General features: G+C 43.5%; 1 pseudogene; it reads left to right on the top strand.

Annotated features, from left to right (window-relative positions):
* Positions 1-9,401, top strand: part of LOC137262051 (cadherin EGF LAG seven-pass G-type receptor 2-like) — a 42,938-nt pseudogene extending 33,537 nt beyond the window's left edge.
* Positions 9,402-15,966: the final 6,565 nt, after the last annotated feature.

Raw genomic sequence — 15,966 nt, forward strand, 5'->3', positions numbered from 1 at the left:
CATGGCCAACAGAGCTGCAAGTTGACCTCGGACGGGAGTTCATGGGTGCCGTGTCACAACTGCTAGCCAAACACGATACAAAGGTCAGGCGTGGCACGGCCGGAGCCCATCGCAGCCAAGCCATAGTTGAGAGATTTAATAGGACTTTGGCTGAGCGCTTGTTTGGCCATCAGTATGCTAGGGAGATGGTCACCCCTGGAAAACGATCGACTGAATGGGTCACGAGGTTACCCAAGGTGGTGTCGGCAATCAACCATGAAGTCACCCGTCTCACCGGTAAGAAACCGGCAGACGCTATCAAACTAAAATCAATAGTTGCAGAGTCGGCCGCTCCATTGCGTGGGAAGGAGAAACAGATACCAGATAGGGCCCTAGTGAGGTATCTATACCAGCCGGGGGAACACGAGGGTGATAGCCGTAAGCGGGCCACCGATCCTATATGGTCAGTCAAAACTTACAACATAGATAAAGTGGATATGAAAGCCGACGAACCTAACTTGTACTACTTGAGGGGTGGGCCGGGTAGGGGGTTTGTAAGAGAAGAATTGATTATTGATCGTACCGTACGGCACAGTGTTACCTCCAACCAATACACGGTAAACTGTTTCATAGACACCCAACCTTTTTGTAGTAGGGGTAATAGTAGCAAGATCTAAGGTCCCAACCAAAGCCTTATTTACTAAATAAGGCTTTGTAGAGACATTTCTTGAAAGTGGTCCAAAACCCCCATTGTATATACTACTCCATTCGTGGAATATTGCTAAAAGCACTCACTCACTCACTCACTCCATGGTTGTCAATGCACACACACCACACTCTGATTACATGGTTCTTCCTTTCGTTTGATCTTCACCACATAGGTGACTCCACAAAATGAATTCGACCCGGTGTTTGACAGCCCTACCGTGGACGGATCTCGTCAGTTTCCCGCGTCGACTATATCAGAGGACGCCCCCATCAACACCGAAATCTCCTTCACTGCCTCCGATGCCGATCTGGGAGTTGACGGCGACGTCACTTTCTCCCTCGTCTCCGTGCTGGACTGTGAGTCGTTTGCACAGTTCTGTCATATTCATGAAAGCTGTGTGTAATTCATGAAAGCTGTGTGTAATTTTTCAAACCGGTTGACGCTGAAATAAGCAATATTCTCCAATTAACATGGGACATTAACATAATCGTTCACTCATTTTACCTGTGTACAGAATGGTTTCTTTCTGTAAGCAGAACTTGAGGTGATAAGCAGTGAAGAGCGTCCCGTGAAAGAACCACAAAATATACGATCACGTTCATGCATGGCAAGTGCTCAAAAACAAAATTAATTCTTAATCTACAGCTAACGGTGCTGACGCGAGTTCCAAGTTCACCATTGATGCCACTTCGGGTACGATGAAAACCCTTGAACTCCTCGACAGCGACGCAGCGACGGGAGGTGTGGATTATTTCGACATCACAATCAGAATAACTGACGCAGGAGGCACCCCGAAAACCGCTGACGGGACAGTACGGTTGACGTTAACCAATGTCAACGACAACGCCCCGACGTTTGACTCGACCTTCTACAGCGCTAGTGTCAGTGAAGATGCTGCGATCGGGGACAGCGTTGGAGCTGTTGCTGCAACGGACAATGACGGCGACGCCATTACATACACCGTGGAGGGCAGCTGGGCAAACACTTTTGAAATCAGCGGAACTGACGTTGTCACCAAGGCACTGATGGATTACGCCACAAATGCTTTCTATGTAATCACTGTAAGGTAAGAGGATGATAAGTCTGTATACATGATCCGCATATTTATTGAACAACAGAGACGTTTCATATACACACTTGCACCATTTCCAAGCTTCAACGAGTGCAAGGTAAGGCCAACTAAACAATGGAAACAGATCACAGTCTCACCAAGGCAACAGGTGAAATCGCCTATATAACTATCTAAGTGCCAACCCTTACTTAGTTTGCAGATTTGTTGCGCTGATGTAGACACTTCATACAACAAGCAGATGAAGCAGATGTTTTGATACTGAATGAATGAAAATGGATATTTTCAGAGAACATTACACCTCACGTACAAATGAAACTCAAATAATTCCAGGTATAAGTAACTTGGCATGATACGTGAATAGTATTCCGCAAACTGAACATCTGCCCATACCTAAAGAAAATTTGGTATAAAATTTCGGTACGTTTCTATATTTATACTAGTAGAGGTTCTTTTGTTGCAACCACCGATTATGGTCCTTTGTACAGGAGTACGTACACTGAGAACAATGTTTCCATCTGTATATGTACAGGGACAGTAGCAATACAAATGCAAAACAGTTTTTCTTTAGAGAAGTGTCTATTTTATTTTAAAAGTCCGCAAGTATCTTACCCTGGTTTTCTTTGATGAAGTAGATAATAAATGATAAAAGACAATACAGGACATTCCCTGCTTTATGTGCAAAGTTGTGTAGAACAAGCTGTACATGCTGTACAGTGGAAGCTGTATAGACCGGCACTAATCTTGACTGAAGAAATAGTCCGATTTAGACAACGTGTTGGATTGTAGTGCTGGTGATAAATGTACAGGCCAGGGGTCGAACTGCTGGTGTTGACAGCTTGCCGGATTGAACAGATGCCGGTTTGGACAGCTTCCATTGTACTTCATCTTTTCACGAAGAAAGTTGCCCTAACTGATCCTCAAAATTATACTGCATCATTAACGTACAAACGATTGCTGCATCGTCGTTGTTTGTAAAGATCAGAACACCGATGTTTAATTCATGGCTGCAGGGCCAGTGACGGGACGTTCCAGACAGACACGCTGATGACGGTGAGTGTCGTGCAAGTGGTGGCAGCGACGTTCCAGATCACGGCCAAGGCTGATGTGGAGATACGTGAGGAACAAGGCGAGGGGACGGTGATATCGGGTGTGTACAAGACCGCAGGCAACTCAGGGAGCGTCACGTACTCACTGGAGGGTTAGTATCAGGTCACTACTTTGTCCTCATACACACACTGGAGAGTGCATATATACCTGCATCTGTGCATCACATAGACTCGTACCTATGTATAGTTATACCAGTATGTATAGGCAACCAACAGTGTATTTTTATTCCTTTATAAATTCATACCCGTGTATATTTATACTCGTATATGTCTGTACCGATGTATATCTTACCCGTATATATTTATACTTGTATGTCTCTGTTGAGTATTATACTCGAAAATATTTATACCCGGGTTTCTCTGTACCCATGTCTAGTGATACAATACACCCGTATGCACGTCTAGGCACAAACGCCAACATGTTGACGGTGGACCCTGCTTCCGGTGAGCTAAGCTACAGCTCTGAACGCATTGACCGCGACGGTGGCGGCATCACCACGTTGTCGGACATCATGTTGAAAGGAGTGGACGGCATAGGTGACGAGTCTACAGCAGCTCTCACCTTCATCATTACCGACATCAACGACAACGCCCCTGTAGCGACTGACATGGCCCCCAACGTACAGGTTCAGGAAAACTCGGCCAATAGTAAGTTCATCAATAGCGTTCGTTTCATTAATGTTTCCTTTCTGTTCAGGTTTAAACATCTTATGGATGTCCGGGTGGACAGCCATCTATGGCGTTGTAATTTGGGTTGCGCCCCTTGAACACGTCATAAGCTGATGATTCTGGGCTCAAATCCCAGTTCAGCGTGATTATGTTTCTAGATATTTGTATTTCATAATCGTGCCGTGGTTTGTCAGCAAAGTGTTGAGTCCTGTCGCACTATGGACACTTCAGCCCCAAGTCACGCCTCATTTGATGCCAGACTGATGACATGTGACAAAAAAGCCATATCAAAATCGATTACACCAATACGGGCTTATTTAACCCCAAATCACGCACTCACTGACATCAACCATCGGTTTTGAATCGGTTTCATGTCATATACGTCCACACGTCAAGCTAAAAGCATCTGTCTGTGTCAACGAGGACAAAGCCTCATTTGATGCCGGATTGATGACATGTGACACAAAAGCCGTATCTGAATCGGTTGCATCAATACGTGCGTATTTACCTTCAGATCAACTGATTCTGTCACTGACAATGAGCGACGCCGATGACGGTGCAAACGCTGTCGTTTCCGTTAGCATCGACAGTGGCGATACTGATAACGTGTTCAGCATCACAAACCATGATCTGTATGTCAACGGTGGCAACGTGGACTACGAAGCCTTGCCGTCGTCCAAGACTTACAACCTGGTATTGTTGGCCGTTGACAATCCGACGACAGCACGCGCCTTGACGTCAGCCATACGGGTCACTGTTGAGGTGAGTGTGTTAGTGAGTGGGATATCCACCGTTTTAACAGTTCTACTCTTATGTCATGGCGAGACACCTTGACACGAGAGAAGGCTGTCTGTCTTAGATGTTTGCTGTGTTTCCTAAAACCCACATTTAATGTGGTATGAATCATAGACACACGATCAAGAATAATCGGGATTAGAACTCGGAATAAGGCGCTTTAAGCGCCCCCTTGCTGAGGCAAAGCGATAAACAATGGTCGTTATCATTTAATTTATACCTTTATTTTAGACTGGATGGTTTGTTGTTGTATTAATTGATTTGATCAGATTAATATTTAACTGCACTTGCTAAACGTGTGATGTCATAGACAATGTAATGAACAATTGCCGAGCATGATGTTTTCATGCCTATGACTTGTTGAACGTGTTCTTCTTTTCACTCTGAATCTTTGTACAGATTTGGCAAAACAGGTTGGCTTGTCTGCTTTGTAATGTATCAGTGGAAGGGTAGTTTACAATTAATGAACAATATCTGTATACTTTAACCGTAAGTTTAATCTCCCAGCTAAGTGTATATGTTCAGCACAGCATCCCATCCATATGCTTTAAGTTATAGTTCATAAAACAATAAAGCATTTTGGGGATCGTGTGGATGTCTACTGGTCGTAATGCCTTTCCCAAAGTTTTTCATAGATGCACTTTATGAGGAAACCCGGTATTTCACATTTTGCTGTCTTAGTACACTTCGGATTTTTATGCTTTCATTTGTGACATATTTCGTTGCTTCTTCGTGACCAGCATACGTCACAATGAATGTATTCTAACATAGATGCGGGTGTATGTCGGGTACATTCGGAGACTTTTCCCACCGTGGTTTTTGTAGGTTCTGGGGGAGAACGAGCACGACCCGTCGTGGACGTCTCCCACCCCCGGGGCAGGTGCCATCTTCCCTGACGTGACCATCAAGGAGTCTGCCACTCTGGGGGACACAGTGGAGACGTTTGTAGCTACTGACGACGACGGCGGCGATGACGGAGAGATCACATACAGCGTCCTTGACATCAAGAACCGTGAGTGGTGGTTCTACGCAAAATACACTTGAGAAGTGGGTTCGGCCAAAACAATCCAAAAGTTATCACATGGTTATCCCACGCAATGTTATCATACCCGCCAAATATGCTGCAAACAGAAAGTAAGGGAACAGCCTATATATATATATATATATAGTCATTTGTACAGAATTAAACATTGTGAAAAACAGCGAAATACAATATAACTGAGACACACCAGCACCGTGAGACACACCAGCACCGTGTTTGATTTAAAACGCTGTTACAAGCTGCATAGATAGTGTGTCTTCCACATGTGCTCTGTTGTTGTGTTTGCCAGTTTGAATCAAATTTGGCGCAGGAGTATTTCAACACCCTTGTTTTTTGACAATGTTTCCTTTCACTCAACGAACATTGAATCAGTTGCTTTAATGCGAGTCCTAGCATGTCGTTTACGGTGCCTATTAAGCACACAAAAGTCACATTTACCTTAGAGCATAAATGACCTCACCAGGCTTAAGGTTATATATATTCCCATACATTTTGTTTATAGCGTACATCCATATGTAGTATGTGTTGCATCATAGTCGATTAAGCATTACCTTGATGAGCCAGTTTTCGCCATTATCAAGCATGGGTAGACTTTCTCACACCCTGCATCATGTATCTTGCCGTCCTATTCAGATGATCGATATCCACAACCCTGGCAGGTCTTATTCCTCGATCATATGCACCATTTCACGTATTAATATCGCAAACACCTGATTTTCAATTATTCATCTTTCATGCCATTTTTTTGTTGGAATAGATGGTTTGAAGAAGTGTACCCCTGAAATATGAAGCATCAAAATGAATACTAATTCCAACACATAGAACATGAAATGTAGGTTCCCTCTTTTGGCTTCATGGCGGTTCCCTGTTCCAGCATCCGGTGTGAGTGTCACGGGCAAGTTTGAGATGACGAGGGACGGGCGTCTGGTAGTGGCGTCCCTGCTGGACTACGACGCCGACACTGGCGGAGTGGATTACTACACCGTCACCGTCGCTGCCAGTGACAGCAGCACCACCAACAAGAAGAGCGCCACCGGCGAAATCAAGGTCATTCTGGAGGATGTTGAAGTGGAGAATGTCATCAGTAAGTGTTCTCATCACGGACAGGGCTGTAGGGGTAGCTACGATTGCACGTCACGTAGTATGCAAGGACGCCATGCCCCACATGGATACGTGTGTGCGGTCTATGGTGTTTGATTGCGGAATATTAAAATAACAACACCACTAGCTATCGATTCGTCGATGAACGCGCATAGTGAAGTCAACACAAGCATGTACACTGTCTTAGTTGATTTACCTGCCTATTTTGTCTTAGTCGTGCGCCAGGTGGAGCCGGCGGATGAGTCTCAGCTGTGGGTGATGAGAGCGTTCGTTGCCGTCCTCGCTATTGGCGTCGTCGTTCTTGCCGGTGTCATGTTCAAGGGTATTCTGTAAGTATAACTTTATCATAAATGCTGTCACCCAATCTCAGCATGAAATCATCGACTGCATCTCGGGCGCCGGAAATCGCCATGAATAATTGTCTCCCTAAGGCATACCCGCAACGGGCATCGAATCACAGACTGGCACTGTTTCTAGGTTTGTTCATACTATATCAGGGTCCACTGGTTTCGCAATAGTGGTAGCGTTTAACATTTAACATTTACATAACAGCCACAACTCAGTCACCCACTATTTAAAATGGAAGCTGTCCAAACCGGCACTTATCGGGACTGACGAAACAATCCAGTTTAGACAGTGCGCCGGATTGTAGAGCTGGTGATAAATGTACAAGCCACGGACGGGACTGAGATCCCGGTGTTGAAAACCTGTCGTTTTAGACATCTCTCATTGTTGTGATCTTCGCTCCGCGACTAACGGAAGTCCCATCAACACTGCGATCGCGTGTGTAACGCAGCTCTGGATATATATACCTGCTGTCATAGTTTAAGTCAAGTAAGACAACGCAAGAACACTGAAAACAGATGCCCAACAAAATCAAACTTAAACGGACATTGACAGTATAATACGAGGTCACCTTTTTCAGAGAGCGAATAAACATTTGCTTTTTTTATTCTTGTTATCATTGCATATTAAAGACTTGTGGTTAGTCTAAATCGGAACACCATATTCATTCTTTAAAAAAATAACCTTATAGCTAATAAATACAGAGAGATTATAAGTTGCCAAAAACTCGTCTGCTTCTCTCTCCCCCGCCAAGCGACGGGTTACGTAACTCTGTCGCCAGAGGACTGCTGCGAACCGGAGGTGACGTTATGTGATGAAGGATTTCCCGTTAGTAGCATAGCTCTCTATAAAGTGTTCTACAAGCTCGTCATTTTGCTGATTTCTTGACGTCAACGAAGACATACGGAATCGGTTCTAGGAGGGGGATCGGGTGATGGTGTCACCATGTTCAGATTTCTACCGGACCCCGCAGTTAGTGGTGAATGGCTTATGTTTGTGAGCGCGATGCCAGCGTTGTGGAGGACGTGAATCATATCTGACTTACTTGTATTCAGATCATAAATAGTCGTGTTACAGGTTGTCATGCAAAATCCATTTCGAGAGCAAACAGTTACATATTTTTTTCTATTTTTTAACTTGATCCCAGAGCAATCAACTACATAATGTGATATTTTAACTTGATGCACACAAACCGTTATCGCATCGATCTAGAACTGACTTTCGCCTGTGACATTCCATTTTTGTATCAGTAGTAAAAGGGACTATTGTATTTATCATATACAACAAAGGTTCAGTGCCATGAAATATGGAGGATAAATGATAATTTATTTCGGGTTTGTTTCAGAACCAATGCTTCTCCGCCAGTTCCTGCAAGAAGTAAGTATTTGAAACAGCGTTTTCCATTTCTTCGCGTTGAATATAAGGGACCGTGATTTCTGGTTTTACGGATCTATATATATTCTGACGAATTAGCTTGTGGCGGCCACAGTCTAACGCGAGAGTACTCGTGCTCGTTTTCCCCGTCTTTTACGACGACTTTAGCGGGAAAGATTTTATGACAGTCCAGCGTGTAGGACTAGTACTGCAGTCATTGCAGTTGAGCGCCGTTTGTCGCAACGGTTTGGATGGGTTATTCATCTTCCGCATCTTGGCTGACTGAAATTCTAGGGCTTCTGTCAAACTGTGAAGCAGACTTTGTATACTGGGAAAGTGAGTTTCATCTCCTCGTCATGCAGCCAATGGGTACCCGGTAGGATGAGTTGGTAAAGGTCATGGTTTAGTCAAACACTGCTTTAACGTTTAGCACATACATCACTTTTTCAGTGTTATCACATGTAGGTGTCGTCTTTGGCTCCGTTATCCAAAATTCATCGATTTGTCAACATCATGCCTGTGTGTATAGATTCATGCAGCACCGTATACACTGCTGATAAAAGTGATACAAACTCCCTCCCTCACCCACTATTTCAGGAAAGGTTGCTCCAACACATGGGATTGAACGATCCATCAGCTCGACCCCTCACATGTCCCTGCAGTCTCTGGTGAGTACTTTGATGGTAACACCCTCGTAACAAGAGAGAGAGTGAGAGAGAGAGGAACTGACTGAATGTATTTTGTTTGTGGTGAGTATCTATGTAGAAGCACACCTGTAATGAGAGGGAGTGAGTGACTTATTGTGTGGAGGTATAGACATGAAGTCCTGTTTGTGTACTGTGTAAATCCATGACACGAAAATGACCGTCCAAACGTATTGTGTAATGCGCCCTACACTTTATGTACAAAGTGAGTGACTCCGCTACATGTCATGTACAAACAAAGGACCACTTCTCACTGTATTTTAGCTTACAGTTTTAATATTTTGTATGTACAACACTGCTGACCCCGCCTCGCATATGTGTGCAAACGTTCTGCTTATCAATGCAATTACCCATGGAATTTCGCGAAACTTACTTTTGTAAAAATGTGAAATGTCACATCGTGTGAAAAGACATAAACTTAGTACTGACAAATTCGCAATTATGAAATCATTAATTGAACTTTTTGTGATTTCAGCGCGTGGACTTTGACGCAGATAAACAGTAGGTATACAAGTACATTGTTCTTTGTCGAATAGGCGTTGATCTTGACGTACCTACCAGGAATACTTGTCTGAATCACGTCAAGCCAGACGTGCAACCTGCGTCGATAAAACAAGGCCGTATACTTTGATGTGCTTTGACGTGTATCGAACAAACGACACCGTCTACTTTGACGTGCTAATAGTATCGAACAAAAGGCGTCGTGTACTTTGACTGCCTCTTGTATCGAACAAACGCCACCGTCTACATTGACGTGTATGAAACAAACGACACCGTCTACTTTGACGTGTATCGAACAAACGACACCGTCTACTTTGACGTGCTAATAGTATCGAACAAAAGGCGTCGTGTACTTTGACTGCCTCTTGTATCGAACAAACGCCACCGTCTACATTGACGTGTATGAAACAAACGACACCGTCTACTTTGACGTGTATCGAACAAACGACACCGTCTACTTTGACGAGCCTCCTGTATCGAACAAATGACGCAGTCTACTTACAAGTGCTCTACTTGTCGTTGATCTCGACGTACTTACAATAAATATATGTCTGATCCATGTGCAACCTGCGTCGATAAAACGACGACGTCTACTTTGGCGTGCGACCTGTGTCTACCAAACGACATCGCATTCCATCAGTGTTACATCTGAGGTGTATAACTCTAAATTTATCTTGACAAACGTAAGACGAGTAGACGAATAGTAGTCGAACAGACGTTTATCTGTACGTATAACCTGCCAGGAATATAAATCTGATTCACATCAAGCTCTCTGTACTTCGTCGTATGAGATTGTTTGGTCTCGGGGACTCGATACACCATGTGCCATTATATCCCCGTAACCCGGATCGGTTCTCATAGCATCAGTAATATTGTACACATGTAAGACAATAAACTTTTCATTACTGATAACATTCATTGATAACAGTGTAATACCAGATGTTTATAAATTTTCAGGTCGACAGTGAGGAAGCTGGATTTCTGAAAACCCTTAATTTATAGAAGATGGCAAGGAGATCACGCTGCCTATACTCAAGAATCATAATCTTTCATAACGCTGCTATTGATACCTCGAGAAAAACAAAACAACAACAACAACAACAACAACAACAACAACCAACAATGGCCGTAAGCTAGCGAGTTAACATTAAACAAGTGTCATAGGATCAGTGAGTGAGTTTGGTTTTACGCTAATGTGGGGAAATGAGTCCGGATCTTTCGCTTTTATCACCGGCTACCCCTCTACTCCATAGGATCAGGCAAACTGGGTCGATTACCTTTACCCCCAGAGGCAATGTGTTCATTCTCGGTGACTGTTTACTCATTGTCCACTTCAGTGAGTCGTTGACCCATAAGAGTCAGTATAGTTCAGTTTCGTTACAACTTACAGTGTTATAGATGATCATTCATCATAGTATGACCTCAATGTTCAAGTACTTGACATCTACTTATTGTTGCTGTAAATATTGACTGATTAGTTTATCAGCCTAACTGTCAGGTAACCTTCAGTGACTGTCAGGTGACCTGGATGAGGTGTTTCTGTTATTTCTTATGCCTGTATCTGCTATACAGCGCGTTGTCTCAGTCCCAGTCGGCGTTTATTGTCGGAAGACGTCTGCATTATAAAAAATAAATGTCATTTCTTACTAGTCGACCAATTCCGTAAAATGTGGAGATGTTGCCCCGAATAGTCTCCGGTGAAATGTATGCAGTGTAATACGGATGGCCAGTACGTTATTTCTTGTTAATAATTGTACAATTTAATGTTTGTGTATTTATGTTTATATGAATACCTGTAGCGTTTAATTTCAATAGCACTGACGATAAAGGTTTGTGTAGATGTTAGACATGCTAATGAAATCGGTGATCACGACTGTATGTGAATAGTATTGTAGCAATAACGAATTATTTATTGATTTCTCCAGGAAATCCATTTAACAAACTACACTTTCATAAAGGTTTTAAACATTTTTCTGTTGTGTCTATTTCAAATGCGAAGATCTGTGAAATAAAATGTACTAGAAATCTTGGTCTAATCAGTTGTTAACGTGAACCATCGAACGCCACAAACAGACTGGAAGACTAGTGTGTGCGTTCATGTACACTTTGCACAGCGTATGGAAAGTCAAACATAATTTCAAATTAACACGTGTCTGTGTTTTAAGAATCTTTTTTGTGTGAGTTCTGGATGACTAGTTTTCATTCAGGATTGAGGTTTATGGAGTGATTCGATAAACGCCTTCTCATCTTAGCAAACCTTTAAACTGTGTCCTCCACTGAAATCACAATGTTAACGAAGCCAGAAACCTGGGTGTCATTTATCAATCTACCATGACACTTGACGAACAGGTCAAATCATTAGCTTATCCTGCTGCTACCTTAACCAACAAGATCCCTCACCTGTAAGATACTCACACTACCGAGGTTCTCGACTGGACTATTGGAACTCCCTTTTCACTGGACTATTGGAACTCACCTGTTTTGTATTCCCTCCAGTGGCTTCCAGTTCAGCACAGGACCCCATTAAGAGATAAACATCATGTGTTGGTCAATTCCCGGGTGTATATTGAGTATAAGAAGCCCGGGAATACATTTGGAACCGACGGCGGCTTCAAATACTCAATATACCCCTGGAAATTGGCCAACACATGATGTTTATCTACATCGTAAACAAAAGGGTAAATAGAGGGTTTTTACTGTCTGCACTCGTTTACATCGAGTACATGTACAGCAGTGAAGTGTCATCAGCTGACCATTTGGGCTGGTTCCCATGGTAGCATCTGGAGTTTTGGTCATTTGTGAGGTCATTCTGTTTTTACGTCACAATATAATCTTAATGACGTCACCACTGTGGATGACAAAACAAAACAATTGTTTGCGATGTTTCCACATGTCAATACGCACCCAACAGTCTTGCTGTTTCCGGGAATCGAATACCATTTGATCATGTTTTTCAATCAATCAGATTACAGAACACAGTGACTTTTGCTGTGACTCTTGGTTTACAATATCTCTCATAACTCTCCAAAGGAGATAGGGTCTGTTTGTGTGCTCACGTGCTTATGTTCTGTATGTTTCGGGCTTTGTTTTGACACTCGAGTATATAAACGGTATCCTGTTATTCACAAAGCTATTAAATTAGCATATAACTTTTTTATCTATTGTTTTGTTTTACAGTCAGTCTAATAGAAACAGCTTATACTACAAGAAGGAACTCGACTATAATGACCAGGAAATAAATAGAAGTGTATGATGATTCTGAATTGTTGTTCTTGAAGTGATAATTTGAAACCAAGAATCCAACAATGCTATTTATATGATATGTTTGTCAATCGCTATTTAAGCCTACAATACAAAGTATAACCATACAATAAATAAGAAATCGTATAAAAGTTATACAAGTCCATAAGTATATTAATAAAACTCTGTAGATATGATTTGTGATACTTTGACATGTACTCAGCATGATTAACGGTGTACCCACATGGGTAATCGGACCCACCCCGTGAAGGTGCCGGGGTAGAATAGGCCTTCAGCAACCCATGCTTGCCATAAAAAGCGACTATGCTTGTCGTAAGAGGCGACTAACAGGATCGGGTGGTCAGGCTCACTGACTTGGTTGACACATGTCATCGGTTCCCAATTGCACGTATCGATGCTCATGTGGTTGGCCACAGGATTGTCTGGTCCAGACTCGATTATTTACAGACAACCGTCATATAGCTGGAATATTGCTGAGTGCGGTGTAAAACTAAACTCACTCACTCACTCACGGTAATCGAACCCACTTTAATCACTCACTCACCCGTGAAACACTTTATGTTCTCTCGTAGCATTTCCACAAACAATCACAGCAAACGCTCAGCTATACCCTAAATTTAACACTCAACCTAATATTCAACAAGACACTAAAACAAACAAACAAACAAACAAAAAGCAACACTTAACCTAACTTTCAACTGAACACTAATCCACGCGCAACTTAACATTCAAACAACAAAGATGACAAGAATTTTTATGGATGATCAACTTCTTTATTGCAGGGTAGCGACGTTTCGGTATAGATTCTTATACCGTTTTCAAGCGTGTGGGGAATGGCAGGGGGAGTACAATATATATACAGCAGAGATGAGCATGTGATGACAATACAACAATAACAGGATTAACAATAACTATTTGAGGTAACAATACATTAGAGAAGTGTTGAGGTAAGCTGATTAAGGACTGAAGCCAGCGGGGAGGGGGGGGGGGGGGGAAGAGGGTGAGTTGACAGAAGCCAGAGTGAGATGAGTGGATTAATTGGTGGAAGCCAGGGTGAGTTGAGTGGATAAATTGAGACTGGGGGCCAGAGTGGGTTGATTAATTAGTGTTAATGATGCAGTTGAATGCCGGGGAGACAAAGACGCCTTGATCCCTGTTAATTGTTGGGTTGTGTCTGCGGATTTGTACTGCTTCAGCAAGTTTGCGTTGTTTGAAGTCATGTTTGTTGCTAGCAAGTGTTGTGACAGTGTCCCAGTTGATGTTGTGGTCAGGAAATTTGGTGATGTGTTCCGAAATGGCTGATTTTGTGTCACCTTTGTTTGTGGAGGTTTTGTGTTCTTTGATGCGTATGTTGAGTGGTCTGGATGTTTCCCCAATGTAGTTGCTGCCGCAGCTGCAGCTGATGTTGTAGATGACGCCTTTAGGGTGTTGTTGTTGTGTACTGTGTTTCCTACCGTTGGCCTTAATGATTGTTTTGAGGGGTGTTCCTGTTGTAAAGTAGGTGTCAATGCCTGCTTGTTGCTTGAGTAGGCGACTGATGTGGTGTGATGTTTTGCCGGTGTATGGTAGTGAGATGCGTATGGGAGCGGGATCAGGCTTGGTAGTAGTGGGTTTGGGAGGTGGGTTGACAGTGGAGTTAATGACACGGTTAACAAGTTGGGGAGGGTAGTTGTTTAGTTGGGTGAAGACATGCTTGAGATGGTTTAGTTCGGGTTGAGGAGAGACAGAGGATAGGTTTAGGGCACGGCGGGTGAGGGTAGAGATGATGCCCGTTTTAGTTCGGAGTGAGTGGTTTGAGTCAAAGTGGAGGTATTGGTCAGTGTGAGTGGGTTTACGATAGACAGAGGTTTGGATGGTGTTGTCAGTAGTGCGGGTGACGAGAACGTCAAGGAAGGGGAGTTGTGAGTTGCTTTCAGTCTCATACGTGAACTGAATGCGGGGGTGTTGTTGGTTAAGGTGCTGAAGGAGAGCGGAGGGGTCGTTAGCTTGGGGCAGAAAGACAAAGGTGTAGTCAACCTTCCTGAACCAGCAGGTTGGTTTAATTAGTGAGGAACTGAGGGCTTGGTGCTCAAAGGAGGTCATGTAGATTTCAGAGAGGATGGGAGAGAGATGCAACTCACAACTCCCCTTCCTTGACGTTCTCGTCACCCGCACTACTGACAACACCATCCAAACCTCTGTCTATCGTAAACCCACTCACACTGACCAATACCTCCACTTTGACTCAAACCACTCACTCCGAACTAAAACGGGCATCATCTCTACCCTCACCCGCCGTGCCCTAAACCTATCCTCTGTCTCTCCTCAACCCGAACTAAACCATCTCAAGCATGTCTTCACCCAACTAAACAACTACCCTCCCCAACTTGTTAACCGTGTCATTAACTCCACTGTCAACCCACCTCCCAAACCCACTACTACCAAGCCTGATCCCGCTCCCATACGCATCTCACTACCATACACCGGCAAAACATCACACCACATCAGTCGCCTACTCAAGCAACAAGCAGGCATTGACACCTACTTTACAACAGGAACACCCCTCAAAACAATCATTAAGGCCAACGGTAGGAAACACAGTACACAACAACAACACCCTAAAGGCGTCATCTACAACATCAGCTGCAGCTGCGGCAGCAACTACATTGGGGAAACATCCAGACCACTCAACATACGCATCAAAGAACACAAAACCTCCACAAACAAAGGTGACACAAAATCAGCCATTTCGGAACACATCACCAAATTTCCTGACCACAACATCAACTGGGACACTGTCACAACACTTGCTAGCAACAAACATGACTTCAAACAACGCAAACTTGCTGAAGCAGTACAAATCCGCAGACACAACCCAACAATTAACAGGGATCAAGGCGTCTTTGTCTCCCCGGCATTCAACTGCATCATTAACACTAATTAATCAACCCACTCTGGCCCCCAGTCTCAATTTATCCACTCAACTCACCCTGGCTTCCACCAATCAATCCACTCATCTCACTCTGGCTTCTGTCAACTCACCCTCTTCCCCCCCCCCCCCCCCCCCCCCCCCCGCTGGCTTCAGTCCTTAATCAGCTTACCTCAACACTTCTCTAATGTATTGTTACCTCAAATAGTTATTGTTAATCCTGTTATTGTTGTATTGTCATCACATGCTCATCTCTGCTGTATATATATTGTACTCCCCCTGCCATTCCCCACACGCTTGAAAACGGTATAAGAATCTATACCGAAACGTCGCTACCCTGCAATAAAGAAGTTGATCATCCATAAAAATTCTTGTCATCTTTATCTCAGCAACTTCTAGA

Source organism: Haliotis asinina, chromosome 14, assembly GCF_037392515.1.
Source record: "Haliotis asinina isolate JCU_RB_2024 chromosome 14, JCU_Hal_asi_v2, whole genome shotgun sequence".
Taxonomy (NCBI): domain Eukaryota; kingdom Metazoa; phylum Mollusca; class Gastropoda; order Lepetellida; family Haliotidae; genus Haliotis; species Haliotis asinina.